Source organism: Ranitomeya variabilis, chromosome 8, assembly GCF_051348905.1.
Source record: "Ranitomeya variabilis isolate aRanVar5 chromosome 8, aRanVar5.hap1, whole genome shotgun sequence".
NCBI classification, from domain to species: Eukaryota; Metazoa; Chordata; class Amphibia; order Anura; family Dendrobatidae; genus Ranitomeya; species Ranitomeya variabilis.
This window is the reverse complement of record NC_135239.1, coordinates 132,811,544-132,834,254: the sequence shown is the minus strand read 5'-3', so window position 1 is coordinate 132,834,254 and position 22,711 is coordinate 132,811,544. Positions and strand designations below refer to the sequence as shown.

General features: G+C 44.0%; 1 long non-coding RNA gene across 1 annotated transcript; it reads left to right on the top strand.

Moving 5' to 3' along the window:
• The first annotated feature begins 11,350 nt into the window (after window positions 1-11,350).
• Window positions 11,351-16,792, top strand: LOC143787504 (uncharacterized). Its single transcript, XR_013218386.1, has 4 exons — window positions 11,351-11,572; window positions 15,282-15,367; window positions 16,362-16,634; window positions 16,735-16,792. It is a non-coding gene; the product is annotated as an uncharacterized LOC143787504 (long non-coding RNA).
• The last annotated feature ends 5,919 nt before the right edge of the window (window positions 16,793-22,711 follow it).

Here is a 22,711-nt window from a genome sequence, read left to right as displayed (position 1 = left end):
TGTATACAGAGGGATGTCTGTATATAGGGGGATGTCTGCATATAGGAGTGGTGTCTGTATATAGGGGGATGTCTGTATATAGGAGTGGTGTCTGTATATAGAGGGATGTCTGTATATAGGAGTGGTGTCTGTATATAGAGGGATGTCTGTATATAGGAGTGGTGTCTGTATATAGGGGGATGTCTGTATATAGGAGTGGTGTCTGTATATAGAGGGATGTCTGTATATAGGAGAGATGTCTGTATATAGAGGGATGCCTGTATATAGGATTGGTGTCTGTATATAGAGGGATGTCTGTATATATGAGTGGTGTCTATATAGGGGGATGTCTGTATATAGGAGAGATGTCTGTATATAGAGGGATGTATGTATATAGGAGTGGTGTCTGTATATAGAGGGATGTCTGTATATAGGAGAGGTGTCTGTATATAGAGGGATGTCTGTATATAGGAGTGGTGTCTGTATATAGGGGGATGTCTGTATATAGGAGTGGTGTCTGTATATAGAGGGAAGTCTGTATATAGGAGTGGTGTCTGTATATAGAGGGATGTCTGTATATAGGAGTGGTGTCTATATACAGAGGGATGTCTGTATATAGTAGTGGTGTCTGTATATAGAGGGATGTCTGTATATAAGAGTGGTGTCTGTATATAGGGGGATGTCTGTATATAGGAGTGGTGTCTGTATATAGGGGGATGTCTGTATATAGGAGTGGTGTCTGTATATAGAGGGATGTCTGTATATAGGAGTGGTGTCTGTATATAGCGGGATGTCTGTGTATAGGAGTGGTGTCTGTATATAGGGGGATGTCTCTATATAGGAGAGATGTATGTATATAGGGGGATGTCTGTATATAGGGGGATGTCTGTATATCGGAGTGGTGTCTGTATATAGGGGGATATCTGTATATAGGAGTGGTGTCTGTATATAGAGGGATGTCTGTATATAGGAGAGATGTCTGTATATAGAGGGATGTCTGTATATAGGAGTGGTGTCTATATTGGGGGATGTCTGTATATAGTAGAGATGTCTGTATATAGGGGATGTCTGTATATAGGAGTGGTGTCTGTATATAGGGGGATGTCTGTATATAGGAGTGGTGTCTGTATATAGAGGGATGTCTGTATATAGGAGAGGTGCCTGCATATAGGAGTGGTGTCTGTATATAGGAGTGGTGTCTGTATATAGGGGGATGTCTGTATATAGGAGAGATGTCTGTATATAGAGGGATGTCTGTATATAGGAGTGGTGTCTGTATATAGAGGGATGTCTGTATATAGGAGTGGTGTCTGTATATAGAGGGATGTCTGTATGTAGGAGTGGTGTCTGTATACAGAGGGATGTCTGTATATAGGAGTGGTGTCTGTATATAGAGGGATGTCTGTATATAGGAGTGATGTCTGTATATAGAGGAATGTCTGTATATAGGAGAGATGTCTGTATATAGGGGGATGTTGGTATATAGGAGAGATGTCTGTATATAGGAGTGGTGTCTGTATATAGGGGGATGTCTATATAGGAGTGGTGTCTGTATTTAGAGGGACGTCTGTATATAGGAGTGGTGTTTGTATATAGAGGGATGTCTGTATATAGGGGGATGTCTGCATATAGGAGTGGTGTCTGTATATAGGGGGATGTCCGCATATAGAAGTGGTGTCTGTATATAGTGGGATGTCTGTATAAAGGAGTTGTGTCTGTATATAGAGGGATGTCTGTATATAGGATTGGTGTCTGTATATAGAGGGATGTCTGTATATAGGAGAGGTGCCTGCATATAGGAGTGGTGTCTGTATATAGGAGTGGTGTCTGTATATAGAGGGATGTCTGTATATAGAAGTGGTGTCTGTATATAGGGGGATGTCTGTATAAGGGAGAGATGTCTGTATATAGAGGGATGTCTGTATATAGGATAGATGTCTGTATATAGGAGTGGTATCTGTATATAGAGGGATCTCTGTATATGGTAGTGGTGTCTGTATATAGAGGGATGTCTGTATGTAGGAGTTGTGTCTGTATATAGGAGTGGTGTCTGTATATAGGAGTGATGTCTGTATATAAGAGGATGTGGCCAAAGTGGCTACCAAGGATTCCTGCATACCAAAATGGCTACCAAGGGGCCAAAGTTGCTAACAAGGGGCCCCGCACATCAAAGTGGCTACCAAGGGGCCAAATTGGATACCCAGGGTCAGGGCCCTGCATGCCAGACTTGCTCCTGAGGTTCATTGGCAGCTGGCATCGCTGTTCAAGCACCATGTATTTCCTTCAGGAAATGCCCATCTAGTTATTATTATTCTTCTTCTCCGCGTTTTCCGCAATTAATGCGGCCCGAACCGCTCGGCGCAGAGACTCCGTTCAGGCGGCGTTTCGAAGGCCTCGGTGGGGACAGGTGTGCTATGACTTTTATAGTCGATCCGAAATGTAGATTTTATTTAAATCGCATTTAAAAAAAAAATTTCCCATAGGAAATAATGGCGAACTTTCCATTACCCCCAACTTGACCTTCCAAAGATGGCAGCTATGCAAATGTATGGCGTCCATTTTAGGACATGATCATTTATCAAAGTCAAACATCAGAATAAAGTGACTATGACACCCTTTCGTTCCGTGTGTGAAAAGTAAGTGCCCCCCCCGGCACCGTGTGTGAAAAGTAAGTGCCCCCCCGGCCCCGTGTGTGAAAAGTAAGTGCCCCCCCGGCCCCGTGTGTGAAAAGTAAGTGCCCCTCCGGCCCCGTGTGCGAAAAGTAAGTGCCCCCCGGCCCCGTGTGTGAAAAGTAAGTGCGCCCCCGGCCCCGTGTGCAAAAGTAAGTGCGCCCCCGGTCCCGTGTGCAAAAGTAAGTGCGCCCCCGGTCCCGTGTGCAAAAGTAAGTGCGCCCCCGGCCCCGTGTGCAAAAGTAAGTGCGCCCCCGGCCCCGTGTGCAAAAGTAAGTGCGCCCCCGGCCCCATGTGCAAAAGTAAGTGCGCCCCCGGCCCCATTTGCAAAAGTAAGTGCGCCCATGGCCCCGTGTGCAAAAGTAAGTGCGCCCCCGTGTGCAAAAGTAAGTGCGCCCCCACGGCCCTGTGTGCAAAAGTAAGTGCCCCCCTGGCCCCGTGTGTGAAAAGTAAGTGACCCAGAACTCTGACCTGTATATAGGAGTGGTGTCTGTATTTAGAGGGATGTCTGTATATAGGAGTGGTGTCTGTATATAGAGGGATGTCTGTATATAGGAGTGGTGTCTGTATTTAGAGGGATGTCTGTATATAGGAGTGGTGTCTGTATATAGGGGATGTCTGTATATAGGAGTGGTGTCTGTATATAGACGTATTTCTGTATATAGGAGTGGTGTCTGTATATAGAGGGATATCTGTTGTGAAATTGGATTTTGGGCTCCCCCGGTGGCCACTGGTGGAATTGAACTGGTGTGCATCATCCCCTCTGTTCACCTGTTTCCATCAGGATGTGGGAGTCGCTATTTAGCCTTGCTCCTCTGTCACTTCCATGCCGGTCAACATTGTAATCAGAAGCCTTTCTGTGCATGTTCCTGCTGCTAGACAACTCCCAGCTAAGTTGGACCTTAGTCCTCGTTTGTTTTTGCATTTTGTTCCAGTTCACAGCTGTAGTTTTGTTTCTGTGTCTGGAAAGCTCTTGTGATCTGAAATTGCCACTCTGATGTTATGAGTTAATGCTAGAGTCTTAAAGTAATTTCAGGATGGTGTTTTGATAGGGTTTTCAGCTGACCATGAAAGTGCCCTTTCTGTCTTCCTGCTATCTAGTAAGCGGACCTCAATTTTGCTAAACCTATTTTCATACTACGTTTGTCATTTTCATCTAAAATCACCGCCAATATATGTGGGGGCCTCTGTCTGCCTTTCGGGGAAATTTCTCTAGAGGTGAGCCAGGACTATATTTTCCTCTGCCAGGATTAGTTAGTCCTCCGGCCGGCGCTGGGCGTCTAGGGATAAAACACAGGCAACGCTACCCGGCTACTGTTAGTTGTGCGGCAGGTTTAGTTCATGGTCAGTTTAGTTTCCATCCTTCCAAGAGCTAGTTCTTATGTTTGCTGGGCTATGTTCTCTTGCCATTGAGAACCATAACAGTTTGACCGGCCCAAAAAGGGTTAAATTAATTGACAGAGAAAGGAGAGAAAAGAGAAGTCTGCTGAAGATTATTATTTTTTTTTTTTTTCCCTTCAGTGCTGAGTGTGCTTGTAATTGAATCTCTTGCAAGTCTGCCTATATTGCAGCCTTTCTCTCTCTCTCTCCTTCTAATCCTGGAATGGCTCTGTGTTCACCTGTTTAAAATGGATATTCAGAGTTTAGCTGCAGGTTTGAATAATCTCACCACGAAAGTTCAAAATTTACAAGATTTTGTTGTTCATGTTCCTATATCTGAACCTAGAATTCCTTTGCCTGAATTTTTCTCGGGGAATAGATCTTGCTTTCAAAATTTCAAAAATAATTGCAAGTTGTTTTTGTCCCTGAAATCTCGCTCTGCTGGAGATCCTGCTCAGCAGGTCAGGATTGTGATTTCCTTGCTCCGGGGCGACCCTCAGGATTGGGCTTTTGCATTGGCTCCAGGGGATCCTGCGTTGCTCAATGTGGATGCGTTTTTTCTGGCCTTGGGGTTGCTTTATGAAGAACCTCAGGGACATCAAGGCCTTTTCCGCCTGAAGCTCTAACTATCTCAGGGGCAAGACGAAGCTGAAATATACTGCCAGAAATTCCGTAAATGGGCTGTGCTTACTCAGTGGAATGAGTGCGCCCTGGCGGCGAATTTCAGAGAGGGTCTCTCTGATGCCATTAAGGATGTTATGGTGGGGTTCCCTGTGCCTGCGGGTCTGAATGAGTCCATGACAATGGCTATCCAGATCGATAGGCGTCTGCGGGAGTGCAAACCTGTGCACCATTTGGCGGTGTCTACTGAGAAGACGCCAGAGAATATGCAATGTGATAGAATTCTGTCCAGAAGTGAACGGCAGAATTTCAGACGAAAAAATGGGTTGTGCTTCTATTGCGGTGATTCAACTCATGTTATATCAGCATGCTCTAAGCGTACTAAGAAGCTTGATAAGTCTGTTTCAATTGGCACTTTACAGTCTAAGTTTATTCTATCTGTGACCCTGATTTGTTCTTTATCATCTATTACCGCGGATGCCTATGTCGACTCTGGCGCCGCTTTGAGTCTTATGGATTGGTCCTTTGCCAAACGCTGTGGATATGATTTGGAGCCTCTTGAAACTCCTATACCCCTGAAGGGGATTGACTCCACCCCATTGGCTAGCAATAAACCACAATACTGGATACAAGTAACTATGCGGATTAATCCGGATCACCAGGAGATTATTCGCTTTCTTGTGCTGTATAACCTACATGATGTGTTGGTGCTTGGATTGCCATGGCTGCAATCTCATAACCCAGTCCTTGACTGGAAAGCTATGTCTGTGTTAAGCTGGGGATGTAAGGGGACGCATGGGGACGTACCTGTGGTTTCCATTTCATCATCTATTCCCTCTGAGATTCCTGAATTCTTGACTGAATATCGTGACGTTTTTGAAGAACCTAAGCTTGGTTCATTACCTCCGCACCGGGAGTGCGATTGTGCCATAGATTTGATTCCGGGTAGTAAATACCCTAAGGGTCGTTTATTTAATCTGTCTGTGCCTGAACATGCTGCTATGCGAGAATATATAAAGGAGTCCTTGGAAAAGGGACATATTCGTCCTTCGTCATCTCCCTTAGGAGCCGGTTTTTTCTTTGTGGCTAAGAAAGATGGCTCTTTGAGGCCGTGTATTGATTATCGGCTTTTGAATAAAATCACGGTTAAATATCAATATCCGTTGCCACTGCTGACTGATTTGTTTGCTCGCATAAAGGGGGCCAAGTGGTTCTCTAAGATAGATCTCCGTGGGGCGTATAATTTGGTGCGAATTAAGCAGGGGGATGAGTGGAAAACCGCATTTAATACGCCCGAGGGCCACTTTGAGTATTTGGTGATGCCTTTTGGTCTTTCAAATGCCCCTTCAGTCTTTCAGTCCTTTATGCATGACATTTTCCGTGATTATTTGGATAAATTTATGATTGTGTATCTGGATGATATTTTGATTTTTTCGGATGACTGGGACTCTCATGTCCAGCAGGTCAGGAGGGTTTTTCAGGTTTTGCGGTCTAATTCCTTGTGTGTGAAGGGTTCTAAGTGCGTTTTTGGGGTTTCAAAAGATTTCCTTTTTGGGATATATTTTTTCCCCCTCTTCCATCGAGATGGATCCTGTCAAGGTTCAGGCTATTTGTGATTGGACGCAACCCTCTTCTCTTAAGAGTCTTCAGAAATTTTTGGGCTTTGCTAACTTTTATCGTCGATTTATTGCTGGTTTTTCTGATGTTGTTAAACCATTGACTGATTTGACTAAGAAGGGTGCTGATGTTGCTGATTGGTCCCCTGCTGCTGTGGAGGCCTTTCGGGAGCTTAAGCGCCGCTTTTCTTCCGCCCCTGTGTTGCGTCAGCCTGATGTTGCTCTTCCTTTTCAGGTTGAGGTCGACGCTTCTGAAATCGGAGCTGGGGCGGTTTTGTCGCAGAGAAGTTCCGATTGCTCCGTGATGAGACCTTGTGCTTTTTTCTCGCGTAAATTTTCGCCCGCCGAGCGGAATTATGATGTTGGGAATCGGGAACTTTTGGCCATGAAGTGGGCTTTTGAGGAGTGGCGTCATTGGCTTGGGGGGGCTAGACATCAGGTGGTGGTATTGACTGACCACAAAAATCTAATTTATCTTGAGTCCGCCAGACGCCTGAATCCTAGACAGGCGCGCTGGTCGTTGTTTTTCTCTCGGTTTAATTTTGTGGTGTCCTACCTGCCGGGTTCTAAGAATGTTAAGGCGGATGCCCTTTCTAGGAGTTTTGAGCCTGACTCCCCTGGTAATTCTGAACCTACAGGTATCCTTAAGGATGGAGTGATATTGTCTGCCGTTTCTCCAGACCTGCGGCGGGCCTTGCAGGAGTTTCAGGCGGATAGACCTGATCGTTGCCCACCTGGTAGACTGTTTGTTCCTGATGATTGGACCAGTAAAGTCATTTCTGAGGTTCATTCTTCTGCGTTGGCAGGTCATCCTGGAATCTTTGGTACCAGGGATTTGGTGGCAAGGTCCTTCTGGTGGCCTTCCCTGTCTCGAGATGTGCGAGGCTTTGTGCAGTCTTGTGACGTTTGTGCTCGGGCCAAGCCTTGTTGTTCTCGGGCTAGTGGATTGTTGTTGCCCTTGCCTATCCCGAAGAGGCCCTGGACGCACATCTCGATGGATTTTATTTCGGATCTTCCTGTTTCTCAGAAGATGTCTGTCATCTGGGTGGTGTGTGACCGTTTCTCTAAGATGGTCCATTTGGTTCCCCTGCCTAAGTTGCCTTCTTCTTCCGAGTTGGTTCCTCTGTTTTTTCAAAATGTGGTCCGTTTGCATGGTATTCCGGAGAATATCGTTTCTGACAGAGGTACCCAATTCGTGTCTAGATTTTGGCGAGCATTCTGTGCTAGGATGGGCATAGATTTGTCTTTCTCGTCTGCTTTCCATCCTCAGACTAATGGCCAGACCGAGCGGACGAATCAGACCTTGGAGACATATTTGAGGTGTTTTGTGTCTGCAGATCAGGATGATTGGGTTGCTTTTTTGCCTTTAGCGGAGTTTGCCCTCAATAATCGGGCCAGCTCTGCCACCTTGGTGTCTCCTTTTTTCTGTAATTCGGGGTTTCATCCTCGATTTTCTTCTGGTCAGGTGGAATCTTCGGATTGTCCTGGAGTGGATGCTATGGTGGAGAGGTTGCATCAGATTTGGGGGCAGGTAGTGGACAATTTGAAGTTGTCCCAGGAGAAGACTCAGCTTTTTGCCAACCGCCGGCGTCGGGTTGGTCCTCGGCTTTGTGTTGGGGACTTGGTGTGGTTGTCTTCTCGTTTTGTCCCTATGAGGGTTTCTTCTCCTAAGTTTAAGCCTCGGTTCATCGGCCCGTACAAGATATTGGAGATTCTTAACCCTGTGTCCTTCCGTTTGGACCTCCCTGCATCTTTTTCTATTCATAATGTTTTTCATCGGTCATTATTGCGCAGGTATGAGGTACCGGTTGTGCCTTCCGTTGAGCCTCCTGCTCCGGTGTTGGTTGAGGGCGAGTTGGAGTACGTTGTGGAAAAAATCTTGGACTCCCGTGTTTCCAGACGGAAACTCCAGTATCTGGTCAAATGGAAGGGATACGGTCAGGAGGATAATTCTTGGGTGACTGCCTCTGATGTTCATGCCTCCGATCTGGTCCGTGCCTTTCATAGGGCTCATCCTGATCGCCCTGGTGGTTCTGGTGAGGGTTCGGTGCCCCCTCCTTGAGGGGGGGGTACTGTTGTGAAATTGGATTTTGGGCTCCCCCGGTGGCCACTGGTGGAATTGAACTGGTGTGCATCATCCCCTCTGTTCACCTGTTTCCATCAGGATGTGGGAGTCGCTATTTAGCCTTGCTCCTCTGTCACTTCCATGCCGGTCAACATTGTAATCAGAAGCCTTTCTGTGCATGTTCCTGCTGCTAGACAACTCCCAGCTAAGTTGGACCTTAGTCCTCGTTTGTTTTTGCATTTTGTTCCAGTTCACAGCTGTAGTTTTGTTTCTGTGTCTGGAAAGCTCTTGTGATCTGAAATTGCCACTCTGATGTTATGAGTTAATGCTAGAGTCTTAAAGTAATTTCAGGATGGTGTTTTGATAGGGTTTTCAGCTGACCATGAAAGTGCCCTTTCTGTCTTCCTGCTATCTAGTAAGCGGACCTCAATTTTGCTAAACCTATTTTCATACTACGTTTGTCATTTTCATCTAAAATCACCGCCAATATATGTGGGGGCCTCTGTCTGCCTTTCGGGGAAATTTCTCTAGAGGTGAGCCAGGACTATATTTTCCTCTGCCAGGATTAGTTAGTCCTCCGGCCGGCGCTGGGCGTCTAGGGATAAAACGCAGGCTACTGTTAGTTGTGCGGCAGGTTTAGTTCATGGTCAGTTTATTTTCCATCCTTCCAAGAGCTAGTTCTTATGTTTGCTGGGCTATGTTCTCTTGCCATTGAGAACCATAACAGATATCTGTATATAGGAGTGGTGTCTCTATATAGGGGGATGTCTGACTATAGGAGAGAAGTCTGTATATAGAGGGATGTCTGTATATAGGGGGATGTCTGAATATAGGAGATATGTCTGTATATAGAGGGATGTCTGTATATAGGAGTGGTGTCTGTATATAGGGGGATGTTTGTATATAGGAGTGGTGTCTGTATATAGGGGGATGTCTGTATATAGAGGGATGTCTGTATATAGGAGTGGTGTCTGTATATAGAGGGATGTCTGTATATAGGAGTGGTTTCTGTATATAGAGGGATGTCTGTATATAAGAGTAGTGTCTGTATATAGAGGGATGTCTGTATATAGGAGTGGTGTCTGTATATAGAGGGATGTCTGTATATAGGAGTGATGTCTGTATATAGGGGGATGTCTGTATATAGGAGTGGTGTCTGTATATAGAGGGATGTCTGTATATAGGAGATATGTCTGTATATAGGGGGTTGTCTGTATATAGGAGTGGTGTCTGTATATAGAGGGATGTCTGTATATAGGAGTGGTGTCTGTATATAGGGGGATGTCTGTATATAGGAGTTGTGTCTGTATATAGGGGGTTGTCTGTATATAGAAGTGGTGTCTGTATATAGAGGGATGTCTGTATATAGGAGTGGTGTCTGCATATAGAGGGATGTCTGTATATAGGAGTGGTGTCTGTATATAGAGGGATGTCTGTATATAGGAGTGGTGTCTGTATATAGAGGGATGTCTGTATATAGGAATGGTGTCTGTATATAGAGGGATGTCTGTATTTAGGAGTGGTGTCTGTATATAGAGGGATGTCTGTATATAGGAGTGGTGTCTGTATACAGAGGGATGTCTGTATATAGGAGTTGTGTCTGTATATAGAGGGATGTCTGTATATAGGAGATATGTCTGTATATAGAGGGATGTCTGTATATAGGAGTGGTGTCTGTATATAGAGGGATGTCTGTATATAGGAGTGGTGTCTGTATATAGAGGGATGTCTGTATATAGGAGTGGTGTCTGTATATAGGAGAGATGTCTGTATATAGAGGGATGTCTGTATATAGGAGTGGTGTCTGTATATAGAGGGATGTCTATATATAGGAGTGGTGTCTGTATACGGAGGGATGTCTGTATATAGGAGTGGTCTCTGTATACGGAGGGATGTCTGTATATAGGAGTGGTGTCTGTATATAGGGGGATGTCTGTATATAGGAGTGGTGTCTGTATATGGGGGATGTCTGTATATAGGAGTGGTGTCTGTATATAGAGGGATGTCTGTATATAGGAGTGGTGTCTGTATATAGAGGGATGTCTGTATATAAGAGTGGTGTCTGTATTTAGAGGGATGTCTGTATATAGGAGTGGTGTCTGTATATAGGAGAGGTGTCTGCATATAGGAGTGGTGTCTGTATATAGAGGGATGTCTGTATATAGGAGTGGTGTCTGTATATAGGGGGATGTCTGTATATAGGAGAGATGTCTGTATAAGGGAGAGATGTCTGTATATAGAGGGATGCCTGTATATAGGAGATGTCTGTATATAGGAGTGGTGTCTGTATATAGGGGGATGTCAGTATATAGGAGTGGTGTCTGTATATAGGGGGATGTCAATATATAGGAGTGGTGTCTGTATATAGGGGGATGTCTGTATATAGGAGTGGTGTCTGTATATAGGGGGATGTCTGTATATAGGAGTGGTGTCTCTATATAGGGGGATGTCTGTATATAGGAGTAATGTCTGTATGTAGAGGGATGTCTGTATATAAGAGAGATGTCTGTATATAGGGGTATGTCTGTATATAGGGGGATGTCAGTATATAGGAGTGGTGTCTGTATATAGGGGGATGTCTGCATATAGGAGAGATGTCTGTATATAGGAGTGGTGTCTGTATATAGAGGGATGTCTGTATATAGGAGTGGTGTCTGTATATAGAGGGATGTCTGTATATAGGAGTGGTGTCTGTATATAGAGGGATGTCTGTATACAGGAGTGGTGTCTGTATATAGAGGAATGTCTGTATATAGGGGTGGTGTTTGTATATAGGGGGATGTGGCCAAAGTGGCTACCGATAAGCTGTGTGCACCAAAGTGGCTACCATGGATTTCTGCATGCCAAAATGGCTACCAAGGGGTCAAAGTTGCTAACAAGGGATTTACTAGTCCACTAATTGTACAATTTTATTGAGTAAATAGGGACCACTGCACTGCTATAAGAAATGTATGTGACAAGGTTCCCTGATTTATATAACAAATGTTAGTGGCCTGAATAATGAAAATTGCCTCAGAGTAAAACCATTTTGGTTGTCCATAGCAACCAGAAGTCAGCTTTCATATTTGAAACTGCTGAGGTAAAATGAAAGCTAACCTCTGATTGGTTGTCGGGGCAACTAGAGCTGTCTGTCAGGCAGTTTCACTGTGTGAGGCCTGTTCTTCCTAATCTGCTAGTCACCTCCTAATTTCTGTGTTTGGTGAACAACATAAAGCAGAATTTCTGAAGGAATTTCCACTGAGGTAAATCTGCCCCTAAGGGTTTATTCACACGTGTGAGAGGAGCAGTTAACAAATCGCTGCCATTTTTTTCTCACAGCATATTTTGCCATACAGTATTATGTAAGGGCTGGGAGCCAAAATATAGGGCATGTCATTGTTTCTTTCCCGCAGCCCTCAAATACAGTATTTCACCTATGTTATTAATTTCCATGGGGGGGACTATGCCGTGCTTATTCCAGCAGATTTGCTACAGGTTTTGTGGCAATGAGTTCTTTTAACATAGGAGATTCCTTGGCGCGAATATTGCTGGACATTTTAGCTCTACAAATCACAACCTATTATTTTCAATTGCCGTATTCACATGGCCACATGACATCACATGGCCACATGTGAATATGTCCATTGATAACAGTGGGTCATGATTTTTAGTGAGAAAATTGTCCGTAATTCTCATGCCAAAAAAAAAAATCGCCCCTGTGAAACGGCCCTAATGCTGTGGATTTGCTGCATGTCGGCAACAATTTTGCAGTCTGCAGTAAATTTGGGAAAACATCCATAGGTCTCAGGCATGCAGCAGAGTTTGATCATTGATTTTTCAACGATGTTTGGAGGTGAAAACCAGGAGTGAAACTCAAAGACAAAATTTATACTGGAAAGATTTGTACCAATTTTGTATTTTGCACCTAATCCTGATGCTTTTCTAGGGCTTTTCATTGCCCCTTTATAAACGTCTATGTTAAAACCACCTGCAAAAATGCCCAGCCAGATGTTTTTGCAAGCGATTTTCAAGGCTCCCATTGGTTATAATGGGCAATTTCCCAGCACTAACGCGCTTAAACTGGCTTAAGCACATTAGTGACTGTAATACTCAGTCGACTTTTTGCTTGCAACCTTCATTTGACTTTTTTTTAAACCTACAACATATGGAAGCATATACCAAGTAGTAAAAAGTCTCTACTTTTATTAACAAAAAATAAACATACAAGTTTTATAAAAACTCTTGAAACAAATATAGTCTTAGCGGGTAGATACAAAAATGGACCTGAAAATACAGGATTATCATAAGAAAATGAGCCGAATTTCAAAATAAGGATGATGATAACATGTAGCGATATTTACAGTATGTATACCAGAATTATATTACAGTTTATATTTAAATATAGTATATACTTTCTTTGCAAGGAAAAATGTGACACCTAGGAATACTTCAACAAATTACTGAATGTTATATATTCTTTCAATGAATGCATAGTACCAATATAACCCCTAATTGAAAGATAATATCCACAAAAAGCCAGTAAAATATTCTGTGCAATAAGACTGGGATCGAGTTATTATACTAATTCGCTAATATTATATATATACACTCACTGGCCACTTTATTAGGTACACCTGTCCAACTTCTTGTTAACACTTAATTTCTAATCAGCCAATCACATGGCGGCAACTCAGTGCATTTAGGCATGTAGACATGGTCAAGACAATCTCCTGCAGTTCAAACCGAGCATCAGTATGGGGAAGAAAGGTGATTTGAGTGCCTTTGAACGTGGCATGGTTGTTGGTGCCAGAAGGGCTGGTCTGAGTATTTCAGAAACTGCTGATCTACTGGGATTTTCACGCACAACCATCTCTAGGGTTTACAGAGAATGGTCCGAAAAAGAAAAAAAATCCAGTGAGCGGCAGTTCTGTGGGCGGAAATGCCTTGTTGATGCCAGAGGTCAGAGGAGAATGGGCAGACTGGTTCGAGCTGATAGAAAGGCAACAGTGACTCAAATCGCCACCCGTTACAACCAAGGTAGGCCTAAGAGCATCTCTGAACGCACAGTGCGTCGAACTTTGAGGCAGATGGGCTACAGCAGCAGAAGACCACACCGGGTACCACTCCTTTCAGCTAAGAACAGGAAACTGAGGCTACAATTTGTACAAGCTCATCGAAATTGGACAGTAGAAGATTGGAAAAACGTTGCTTGGTCTGATGAGTCTCGATTTCTGCTGCGACATTCGGATGGTAGGGTCAGAATTTGGCATAAACAACATGAAAGCATGGATCCATCCTGCCTTGTATGGAGCATCTTTGGGATGTGCAGCCGACAAATCTGCGGCAACTGTGTGATGCCATCATGTCAATATGGACCAAAATCTCTGAGGAATGCTTCCAGCACCTTGTTGAATCTATGCCACAAAGAATTGAGGCAGTTCTGAAGGCAAAAGGGGGTCCAACCCGTTACTAGCATGGTGTACCTAATAAAGTGGCCAGTGAGTATATATATATATATATATATATATATATATATATATATATATATATATATATATATATATATATATATATATATATATATATATATATTTTTATTTTTTTTTATTTTTTTTTTAATAGTGATTGCTCTACATCTCCACCTGGGAGGAATAAGGTGCTCAGTGCTCACTCAAAAAACATTCCATACCATCATAGGAGAGTATATAAAATAAAGTGCATTAGTGCTACTAAGGTTTATGGTGATTAAACCTATGGGAAAAAGTAAGCATTGGTATATATGAGAATGGTATACATGACCTGTTTTCCAGGATGGCGTCCTGACGCGCGTTTCGCATTTTGCTTCTACTAATGGGTTAGTCGTGATGCTAATTAACCAAGTGCCCGGCTTTTTATAGTGTGTGAGAGGGGGAGCAGCGGCTGATGGCGGCGCTTTCGCAGATTGAATCCGGAGGTGACGTCCTCCCAGTTTGGCGTCTCCTGCAGCCTGTTCACTCACTGTCTGGAGCGTCAGACTAGGGGGTGGAGTCAGCAAGCAGAGTGGATGCGTCATTATGGAGACACACTCACCAGCCATCCTCGGGAGCGCAATGCGCTGTGTAGGACTGGGACAATAGTTTGCAAATGTTCCCTGTTATCTAAGCCTAAGGTTATGTGTCCACGTTCAGGATTGCATCAGGATTTGGTCAGGATTTTTCATCAGTATTTGTAAGCCAAAACCAGGAGTGGGTGATAAATGCAGAAGTGGTGCATATGTTTCTGTTATACTTTTCCTCTAATTGTTCCACTCCTGGTTTTGGCTTACAAATACTGATGAAAAATCCTGACCAAATCCTGATGCAATCCTGAATGTGGACACATACCCTAAGGGTGGTGTAATCCTTAGGTGATTTGTGCAGAGTGGAACTGAATTACCCATCGCACCCATGTTTGCTGAAAAAAATTTTTAAGAAAGTTTTTTCTAGAAATTAGACAATAATTAGATTTTAAGCGCATCTAACCTAATTCCTGGGTGAATATAAAAAGAAAGAATGTAACTAAATCCCTACCAATTAGCTAATATAAAAGGGATAAAAAAAGAAAAAAAGTGAAAAGGGGAGACAAAATAAAACACGTGCACAGGGATAAAATTATTAGGAATTATAAGTGATATGTGACAACATCATCTGTTAACCTCATTGGAGATTTATTATTAACAGGAAAATGAAATCTCTGTGCAGTGAAAAAAACTAATGCATACACATCATACATACAAATGTGCATATATGCACATACATACATACCCATAATATACAAGTGATAGAAGTGCATTGTCTAAAGTGCATTAGCGCCCTATTATACCTTAGAATAAGAATAAGATATGTTAAAATAAGTGCAATTTTTTATCTAAGATGTAAATGTCGAGTATACATTTTATGTAAAACGAAACATCCCCTCAGAGCGGAGTATTGGAATCACTATTTCTTCTTCCAGTTTCCTGACGTTCGAGTTCTGTCCTCCCATAGTAGTCATCATGTCCTCACCATCCCACTGCTGAATCACAACCACTGCCACACTAAGTAAGAATACTGAATACTTGTATCTATGAATATAAGGAAAAACAAGGTTGCTTGCAACCTTCATTTGACTTTGTAACTTTTGACACCAGTCACATGATTTGACAGGTGTCGCACTGCCCATTGAAATCAATGGAGAAAGGGGGAAAAAAATCGCCAGCGGACGCACAACCCCTGGCATGTTTTTGGCATTTTTTTTTCTTTCCCATTCACTTTAATGGGTAGTGTGAACGCGACTCTTGCACCAAGATAAGACATGACCACAATTTATTTCTCTCGCTGCTTTCGTGCTGAGAAAGTTTGTCAGTGTGCATGGGCACATTGAAATCAAGGGGATGCACCTGCAGCACGATTTTGTCATGCGATAGTTGCATAAAAAAGAGCCAGTGCAAAAAGGCCCTAAGGATAAGTATGCAATTACGGTAACATGCTCTTTTCTATCCCATAGACTTTTATGAGGCTATGATTGTGTTTTTTGAGTGCTTTTCAATCACTGCATGCAAGTAAAAAATAAGTGAGTTTAGCGTTGGAAAAAAGTGCTTGTCTAAATAACCCCTAAGGTCTTATTCAGACAAGCACTTTCCAGGTGATATTGCCCTGTGCGTAAAAAAAAGTACCAACATCTGCGCTTTTTTAAGTACCAGTCAAAGTCACCCAGAAAAGCACTTTTCCTGGGCACTTTCTAGAGAGCTATTATCGACCGGCTGTCACTGCAGGGTGACAGTCAACCCCTAAGGCTATGTGCACACGATGCGGATTTTGCTGCGGGTCCGCAGCAGTTTCCCATGAGTTTACAGTACAATGTAAACTTAGGGGAAACCGAAAACGCTGTGCACATGCTGCGGAAAAAAACGTGCGGAAACGCCGCGGTGTACATTTCGCAGCATGTCACTTCTTCGTGTGGATTCCGCAGCGGTTTTACACCTGCCCCACTATAGAAAGCCACAGGTGTAAAACTGAGCACAGTCTGATGCCCCATTCTCTTCACCTAACAAAGGATCCAGGAGGAAAGAAGCACGGAAGCGCTGTGGACGCAGCTAAAGGAGGCTGTCCCCAGAGAGAGAGAGCACATTGTTCAGCCTGGCAACTTAAGCAAGACGTGGCAGATCTTTGCCTGGGCGGCAGTTCTTAGAACCGGGGTGAAGCAGTGTAGGACTCCCCAATGTGAGGCAAGAATACCAGATGGAATACATTCCCCGGGACCGGATGATTCGGTCCAACCCAGAGTTGACAATAGAGAATGAAAGGACAGAACGGGACTGAAGAGAAGGTACTGAATGCGATATCCGAAGTGACTGTATTTGAATGGACTGTGCTGAGTAAACAAGTTGTTATTGAAGTTAAGCTGGAGTGTGTCTGCTTTATTGCAGAACCATCGGTGGGGAATACATCCCCGTAACGGGCAAGTCCAGATGGTGCAGAGAGTCAGCACAGAGGTAACACAGCAGATAAATGTGAACTTTTGCTGGGAAGGGACCAGGAAGTGATCCAAGGATTGCTATCGGCTACGACTACCTCCCTCACACCCCCTTCCTACACAGGAGTCTCCAAATTTTAAGAAATTAGGGGCATACACCAGGAAAGTGGCATAAATTGATCCAGAATACAAGTAGTTTAATTATTAATATTTATTATTCTAGAGCCATTTATTCCATGACGCTTTACATGTGAATAGGGGTCACTGACTGGTACAAGAGGAGAGAGGACCCTGTCCACGTGGGCGCACAAACAATCTACAAAGGATGGGTGAGGATACAGTAGGTGAGGGTCATGCAGCGGTATGGTGGAGCAAGGGTTACTGCAGGTTGTACGCTTGTCGGAAGAAGTGGGTCTTCAGCTTTCTTTTGAAGGTTTCCACTGTAAACAAGAGTCTGATGTGTTGGGTAGAGTGTTACACAGAAAGGGAGATGCCCAGGTCAAATCTTGTAGGTGATTGAAGCAAAAAGAAATAGGAGGGAAGTAGAGAAGGAGACCTTGTAAGGATGGGAGGTTGCACGCAGGTAAGTAATAATAATAATAATAATTTTATTTATATAGCGCCAACATATTCCGCAGCGCTTTACAACTCATAGAGGGGACTTGTACAGACAATAGACATTACAGCATAACAGAAATCACAGTTCAAAACAGATACCAGGAGGAATGAGGGCCCTGCTCGCAAGCTTACAAACTATGAGGAAAAGGGGAGACACGAGAGGTGGATGGTAACAATTGCTTTAGTTATTTGGACCAGCCATAGTGTAAGGCTCGGGTGTTCATGTAAAACTGCATGAACCAGTTAACAGCCTAAGTATGCAGCAGTACAGACACAGAGGCTATTGACTGCATAAACTGTATGAGAACATGATGCGAGGAACCTCATTATTATATATATATTTTTTAATTTATTTATTTATTTTTTTTATTAGGCCACACAGGGATAGTTAGGTTAATGCGTTGAGGCGGTAGGCCAGTCTGAACAAATGCGTTTTTAGGGCACACTTAAAACTGTGGGGATTGGGGATTAATTGTATTAGCCTGGGTAGTGCATTCCAAAGAATCAGCGCAGCACGTGTAAAGTCTTGGAGACGGGAATGGGAGGTTCTGATTATTGAGGATGCTAACCTGAGGTCATCAGCGGAGCAGAGGGCACGGGTAGGGTGGTAGACTGAGACCAGAGAGGAGATGTAGGGTGGTGCTGAGCCATGGAGTGCTTTGTGGATGAGGGTAGTAGTTTTGTACTGGATTCTGGAGTGGATGGGTAGCCAGTGTAATGACTGGCACAAGGTAGAGGCATCGGTGTAACGGTTGGTGAGGAATATGATCCTGGCAGCAGCATTCAGGACAGAGTGGAGCGGGGAGAGTTTGGTAAGAGGGAGGCCGATTAGTAGAGAGTTACAATAGTCCAGACGAGAATGAATAAGTGAGACAGTAAGAGTTTTTGCAGAGTCGAAAGTAAGAAAAGGGTGAATTCTAGAAATATTTTTGAGATGCAGATAAGAAGAGCGAGCCAGTGATCGGATGTGGGGGGTGAACGAAAGCTCGGAATCAAGGATGACCCCAAGGCTGCGGGCATGTTGCTTGGGAGTAATGGTGGAACCGCACACGGAGATGGCAATGTCAGGCAAAGGTAGGTTAGTAGAGGGAGAGAACACGAGGAGTTCAGTTTTTGACAGGTTCAGTTTCAGATAGAGGGAGGACATGATGTTAGAGACAGCGGTAAGACAATCACTGGTGTTTTCTAAGAAGGTCAGAGTGAAAGCAGGAGAAAAGGTGTATAATTGGGTGTCGTCAGCATAGAGATGGTACTGGAAACCAAATCTACTGATTGTTTGTCCAATAGGGGCAGTATACAAAGAGAAGAGGAGGGGGCCTAGGACTGATCCTTGAGGAACCTGTTATGATCCTAGTGGCTGAGGATCACAAAATGGACTAGCTAAGTTTATGAACATAGACACGAGCTCTAGGGAGGTGGTAACTGGACTGACCGCAAACCTGATCCTAACCAACACACTAAAGGAAGCCGGTGAACGTGCCTAAAATCCTGGACATCTCGACGCAGCCTGAGAAACTATCTACTCCTGGAGGGAAAGTAAGACCTCACTTGCCTCAAGAGAAATCACCCCAAGATATAGGAAGCCCCCAACAAATAATAACGGTGAGGTAAGGGGAAAACACAAACGTAGAAATGAAAACAGATTAAGCAAATGAGGCCCGCTAATACTAGATAGCAGAAGACAGATAGGGAACTGTGCGGTCAGTAAAAAACCCTATGCAAAATATCCACGCTGAGAATACAAGAACCCCCACACCAACTAACGGTGTGAGGGGAGAACTCAGCCCCCTAGAGCTACCAGCAAGCAAGGAAATCACATATTAGCAAGCTGGACAAAAATAAACCAAGAAACATGTGACCACTGATGGTCAAAAAATGAACCAAGCAAAACTTAGCTTCTCTTGAAGAGACTGATAACGAAGGACTGCAGGAGAGCTCCAAAATAGCACTGAAGACATTGACAGCAGGCAACAACTGAGAGTCCAGGTGAACTAAATAGGAAACCAGCTAAGAGATAACGAGACAGCTGATCCTGCCTCAGACCTGCAGAATGACACAAAGAACCACCAGAGGGAGCCCAAAGACAGCACTCACACAGTACCAGTTGTGACCGCAAGAGGGAGCCCAAAAACAGAGTTCACAACAGGAACCCCAACAGTAAGGGGAAGGTGAGAGGAGGAGGAACCAGCAAAACATACAGTGAAGGATCGGTCAGAGAGATAGGAGGAGAACCAAGAGAGAACAGTGTCCTTGATGCCGATGGAGCAGAGCATAGTGAGGAGGAGCTGATGATCCACAGTGTCGAATGCTGCAGAAAGATCCAAGAGAATTAGCATGGAGTAGTGACCATTAGATTTAGCTGTTAGTAGGTCATTAGAGACTTTAGTGAGGGCAGTTTCAGTAGAGTGTAAAGAGCGGAAGCCAGATTGAAGAGGGTCAAGAAGAGAGTTATCTGAGCGATAGCGGGTAAGACGGGAATGGACCAGGCGTTCCAGGAGTTTAGAGATGAAGGGAAGATTAGAGACAGGTCTATAATTAGCGGCACAGTTTTGGTCGAGGGAGGGTTTTTTTAAGTTATGGATGTATGATGGCATGCTTAAATGAGGAGGGAAAAATACCGGAAGTGAGGGAAAGGTTGAATATTTTTGTTATGTGAGAGGTGACAGCCGGGGAAAGGGACTGGAGGAGATGTGACGGAATGGGTTCACTGGTGCAAGTGGTCGGGCGAGAAGATGCAAGGAGCCTGCTTACTTCTTCTTCTGTAACTGTTTCAAAGTCCGAGAGTGAACTAGATGCAGTGGGGGAGGGAGTACAGTGCCTGGTATGAAGAGATTGGGAGATGATTTCCTGGCGAATGTGGTCAATTTTTTCTTTGAAGTAATTGGCCAGATCGTCAGCGCGGAGATCTGTGGTTGGAGCCTGCTCTCTTGGGTTGAGTAGGGACTGGAAAGTGTCAAAGAGACGTTTAGGGTTATTGGACAGTGAGGTGATGAGGGTGTTGAAATAGGTTTGTTTGGAGAGGTGAAGGGCAGAGTTGTATGTTTTTAGCATGAACTTATAATGGATGAAATCTTCGGGTAGATTAGATTTTCTCCACAGACGTTCGGCGCACCTGGAGCACCGCTGCAGGAAACGTGTTTGCAGCGTGTGCCACGGTTGTTGCCGTCTGTGTCGAGTTGCTCTATGTATAGGAGGAGCAGCTTCATCCAGGGCACTTTGCAGGGTTTCATTGTAATGCTTCAGAGCAGAATCAGGACATGAGATGGAGGAGATTGGGGCCAATGAGGACTGCAAGTTCATCATAAGTTTCTGGGTGTTAATGGCCTGTATGTTTCTATAAGTGTGGAAAGTGGGGGTGACCTGAGCGGGATGGCAGTTCTTGATAGAGAATGAAAGAAGGTTGTGGTCAGAGAGCGGGAGAGGGGAGTTTGTGAAATCATCCACTGAGCAAAGCCGGGAGAAGACCAAGTCAAGGGAGTTTCCATCTTCATGCGTTGGAGAGTTACAAAGTACAGGGAGACTAAGTCTCAGATGTGTATGGAGGAGATAGTTTTTCGATGGCTTTGTAAGCCAAAGTTGGGCTTTTCAACTGGAGTTTCTGGGCAACGGGGATCCAGTGCATGGATTGACAGAGGGGAGAAACCAGGGAATAGCAGGGTGACAGGTGGATTAGTCCACAAGCAGAGTTTAGGATAGATTGCAGGGGTATGAAAGTGGTAGAAGAGAGGCCACAGAGCAGGAGGTTGCAGTAGTTGAGGCAGGAGAGGATGAGGTTGTGCACAGGTGTTTTTGTAGATTCTCAGTTGAGGAATGTGTGGATCCCAGAGATATTTTGGAGTTGGAGTCATCAGCAAGTGGAAAGGGCTTGGATATGAAATTTGAAGGAGAGATCAGAGTGAAGCTCTCTTGCTTTATGTGTGGAGCAATAATTTAGACCGTTTGATAAGATTTTATGTTATGTTGTGGCGTTGACAAATTGAATATTTTTATTGTGTTGTTTTTGTCTAGATTTTTAGTATGCGAATTAGGTCACCGCGGTAACAGGATAAAAGAATGTACACTAAATAAGCTTGAACCTTGGGGTGCTGGTATACATGCACTTGCAGGACAAACCTAGATAGATAAATTAGTGCTGCGCTGGCTGGCGGCCACCTGTAGTAGTGACAGCCAGTGCTGTAATGTGTGACTGATCTGGGCAAAAATGTTTAAGCGTGATATAGCAACCACTAATGATACTGGACTTGTACCAGAGTGGGAAAAGGAGTGCCAAATAACAATAAACCACTTCCTGGTAATGCAAACAATTCCTGAAGAAGAATTAAAACAAACACTTACTGCTATGGTATGGCTGTGGTGTCGGTGCAGCATCTGTTTCTGAGTGCTGGTAGGTCGGAAGAAAAAGGAGCGACCTGCGGCCTGTGTGTCCGGAGCTTAGGGGTAGAGACGGCGGTGTGGGGCGGCAGAGCTAAGGGGAGCATCCTCCCCTGCTAGTGTCCGACCGCCACGTGCACCTGGAGCACTGCTAAGCGGCAAGCCTTGGCCGAAGGTGCCGCTAGATGGAAGCTGTGTATATGGGGGCGTGGTCTGGGTGACGTCACCTAGAGTGAGAAGCAAAGAGCGGGGGGAAGGGTGCCAAGCTGGACCAAATTGCCTACGCGTTTCGAAGGTCACCGGACCTTCTTCGTCAGGGCTGAAGGTCCCGGCTGTCTCCTGCTCTTTATATAGGATCACTTGCCCGCCATTAGAAAAAACACACAAGCCGCATGGAAACCTCAAGAAAAGAGGCTGGAGGACTTGTTACAATCTAAATGAATATGCATAAGTGTGCGGTAGAACAAATATAAGCGTTGTTATATCCCACTATGTCCTATAAAAACACACGTGCTGTGCACATGAGTACAAAACAATTTTTATTAAATTAAAAAACAATTTTTATTATGTTAAAAAACGGGGGAATTAGATAAAACTAATTAGATAAAAACTGAGTTCGATTAAAAAACTAATCAGGTTAAAAATATGAGTGTTATTTAACCCTTAAATATAGTAGAAATTAGAGGATCCGATGCACACAAGGCCCAACTGGGAGTGGAAGATAAAGAAAAAAGGATAAAGAAAGAAGGGGGGAGGGGGGGGATAAACTTAGAGATTAAAAATGAATGAATGAAGAGCTATAAAAAGCTATACAAGTTATATTCTATTTATTCATAAAAAAGTGAATCTAGGTCATTATCTAAAAGCATATAAGCTCAACCTCATGGTTCAACCCCCTGGGGGCTAAACTGTCCAGCACAAAGCCAAACACTAAATATTTG